This window comes from Pseudophryne corroboree, unplaced genomic scaffold (genome assembly GCF_028390025.1).
Source record: "Pseudophryne corroboree isolate aPseCor3 unplaced genomic scaffold, aPseCor3.hap2 scaffold_1975, whole genome shotgun sequence".
Classification (NCBI taxonomy): Eukaryota; Metazoa; Chordata; class Amphibia; order Anura; family Myobatrachidae; genus Pseudophryne; species Pseudophryne corroboree.
The window spans coordinates 75,038-79,178 of NW_026968616.1; positions in this window are offsets into that span (position 1 = coordinate 75,038).

Consider the following 4,141-nt stretch of genomic DNA (forward strand, 5'->3'; position numbering starts at 1 on the left):
CAGCCACAGCACACTGGATTTGCCCAATCTCTCCTGATCATGGAAGCTGAGCAGTGTTGGTCCTGGTTTTAGTACTTGGATGGGAGACCACCAGGAAATACCAGGAGCTGTGTGTATTTTTACAATACCAACACCGTTCTCTTGATGCATTCCATTTTGAAACATTGGGGCAGATCTATTAAGCCTGGTGAACTGATAAAGTGCAAGGTGATAAAGTACCAGCCAGTCAGCTCCTAACTGTCATTTTTCAAACCCAGCCTGTGACATGGCAATTAGGAGCTGATTGGCTGGTACTTTATCACCATGCAAATTATCATTTCACCAGGTTTAATAAATCATCCGCTTATTCATTTATGTACGAGTAGTTAGAAGTAGAAGAACTCTAACAGAAACCACTAAGCTCATCTACAGCCACACCACACTGTATATGCCCAATATCACCTGATCTTAGGCCTGGTTTGTTCTTGGATGTGAGACCACCTGGGAATACCAGGTGCTGTAGGTAGTTTTATACTACCAACACCGTTCTCTTGATGCATTCTATTTTGAAACTTATTCATTGATGTAGAAGTTAGAAACAGCAAAAATCATCTACAGCCGCATCACACTGGATATGTCCAATCCAGTGGCGTAACTAGAAATTTTTCTCCCCCAAGCCAAAAAATTCTTCGGCGCCCCACCCCCCCCCTTCATGCTCCATAATTGGGAGCAAGAAAGGGATAAATATGCGCGCGCCTAAGGTGCGCGCGTCAAAAAAGGGGCGTGGTTTTGTTGGAGTGGGCGTGGTTTCGCATAAAGGGGCGTGGCATTGCAGGAAAAGACTACCTTATACCCCAGTTTTGCAACCTGCACGCCCATACGTTGGCCACCACAGGAAAGAAAAATAATCCTGATTCATGCCCCTTACATTATTTGTCATTTTTCCTCCTTATAGTAATGCCCAGTATACATTATGCCACATACTGCAATGGCCCTTAGACATTATGCCGCACACAATAATGCACGACACAATATGCACACACTGTAATGCCCCCGACACATTATGCCACACACCGTAATGTCTGTGACACATTATGCCACACACCGTAATGCCTGTGACACATTATGACAGGAATCGCAATGCCCGTTATACATTATGCTACACACTGCAATGCCCCTGATACATTATAGCACATACAATGTCTGTGACACATTATGACACACACCGCAATGTCCGTGATACATTATGCCACACACTGCAATGCCCGATACATTATAGCACATACAATGCCTGTGACACATTATGCCACACACTGCAATGACCTTGAGACATTATACCACAATGCCCGTGATATAGTATACCATACACCGTAATGCCTGTGACACATACCGCAATGCCCTGCCCGTTATACCCTATGCCACACATCGCAATGCCCGTTATGTATTATGCCACACTGCAATGACCCTGAGACATTATACCACATACCACAATGCCCGTGATATAGTATACCACACACCGTAATGCCTGACACATTATGACACACACCGCAATGTCCGTGATACATTATGCCACACACTGCAATGACCCTGAGACATTATACCACTTATCACAATGCCTGCGATATAGTATACCATACACCGTAATGCCTGCGACACATTATGACACACACCGCAATGTCCGTGATACATTATGCCACACACCGTAATGCCCATTACACATTAAGTCCTACAGTAAGGCTTCTAATTACTTTTCAATTACCTGCTCGTTGTCAGGGGTTTCATGCACTGGGTGTCATGCTCGTTGCCAGGGGTTTCATGCTCTTGGTTCCATGCACGGTGCCAGGGGTTTTCATGCTCAGGGTGTCATGCTCGTTGCCAGGGGTTTCATGCACTGGGTGTCATGCTCGTTGCCAGGTGTTTCATGCACTGGGTGTCATGCTCGTTGCCAGATGTTTCATGCACTGGGTGTCATGCTAGTTGCTAGGAGGTAGTCCTTGTTGCTAGGGCTGTGCTCCCAGTGCCACATATGTCCCCAGTGCCAGATATTCCCCCACGGTGCCAGGTACTTACATGCCCCAGTGCCAAATATAGTCGTCCCCCCCATGTGCCAGGTACACATATGCCCCCAGTGCCAGATATTCCCCCCCAGTGCCATATATGCCCCCAGTGCCAGATATTCCCCCCAGTGCCATATATGCCCCCCGTGCCATATATGCCCCCAGTGCCAGATACCCCCCCCCAGTGCCATATATGCCCCCAGTGCCAGATATTCCCCCCCAGTGCCATATATGCCCCAGTGCCAGATATCCCCCCCAGTGCCAGATATGCCCCCAGTGCCAGATATTCCCCCCAGTGCCAGAAATGCCCCAGTGCCAGATATTCCTCCCTCCCCCCCCCCGTGCCATATATGCCCCCAGTGCCAGATATTTACCCCCCCCCGCCGTCGCTTTTTGGAGGGACACGGAGGGCACAGCTCGTCTCTCCTGTGTCCCTCCTGCTGCATCATCTCCAGCGGCCGCGGGTCTAATAGGGGGAAGTGCCGGTTCGTGAGCCAATTAGAGCTCACGGATGGCACTTCCCCCTATTAGACCCGCGGCCGCCGGAGATGATGCAGCAGGAGGGACACAGGGAGGCGCGCTGTGTGCCCTCCGTGTCCCTCCAAAAAGCGGCGGAGGGAAGGAGACTGCAGACTGACATGCGGACGCTCGTCCGCATGTCAGTCTGCTGTAAATCAGTGGCGCCCCCGCAGCCCCTCGCCCCCAAGCCACCGCGAGGACTGCGGGGGCAGTAGTTACGCCACTGGTCCAATCTCATCTGATGATGGAAGCTAAGCAGTGTTGTGCCTGGTTTGTTTTTGGATTTCAAGTCCTGACTTCTGGTTTGGCCACGGCACCTCGGATATTCACCAAGGTCATGGCCGTGATGACGACCCTTCACCATCAGAGAATCAGGATCCTGCCAAATCTGGACGACTTGCTGATCCTGGTGAACTCCCAAGAGGTTCTCCACAGTTATCTGGAACTGGCGGTCCAATTCCTAAAAGTCCACGGGTGGCTCATCAACTGAAAAAAGTCCTCGCTGGTCCCTGCTCGGAACATTGTGCACCTAGGGGCACTGCTGGACACACACAGCCAACAATTGTTTCTGTCTCCAGAGAAAGTCCTGAAAATTCAGGACAGTATCGTCCTCTCTCGCCCAAGAGTGTTGATACACACAGCGATGCAAGTACTAGACCTCATGGTGTCGGCTTTCGATATGGTAGAGTACGCTCAATTTCATTACCGCCCTCTGCAGAGGTTAATCCTCTCCAAGTGGGACGGCCTGCCTCATCGGATGATGTCTCAAATGATCTCCTTGACTCCGGAGGTTCGTCTGACACTGAGCTGGTGGCTACAGGACCAACAGTTGAGCAGGGGCCATCCCTTCTGGATCTCCAACTGTGTCCTCCTGACAATGGATGCCAGTCTTTTGGGCTGGGCCATGGTGTTGGAGCAACACTTTCTCCAGGGTCGGTGGACCAGGGAGGAATCTCTCCTCCTGATATACATTCTGGAATTGCAGGCAGTGTTCAATTAATTGACACTGGCCCTGCCTCTAGTACAGAACAGGCCTGTTCAAGTACAATCTGACAACGCCACCACGGTAGTGTACACAAATCATCAAGGCGGCACTCGAAACTGCATGGCAAAGCTGGAAGTATCAAAAATCCTCCGTTGGGTAGAAAGTCATCTGACAGCAATATCGGCAGTGTTCATTCCCGGAGTCCTCAACTAGGAAGCGGATTTCCTCAGTCGTCAGGACGTTCACGCTGGAGAGTGGAGAGGCCGCAGCAGAAATGTCTGCACTGGTGTCAGTAGGTGACTGAGGCAGGGATGACTGGGAGATAGTGGGTGACTGAAGCATGTATGAGTGGGAGATAGTGGGTGACTGAGGCCGGGGTGACTGGGAGATAGTGGGTGACAGGGAGATAGTGGGTTACTGAGGGAGGGGTGATAGGAAGGGGTTGGGTAAGTATGGGAAGAAAGTGGGTGACAGGTATAATAAATGACTAAGGCAGGGGTGATAGGGAGATAGTGGATGACTGTGGCAGGGGTGACAGGGACAGTAAGAGACTGAGGCAGGGGTGACAGGGATAGTGGCTGACTGAGGCAGGGGTGACTGG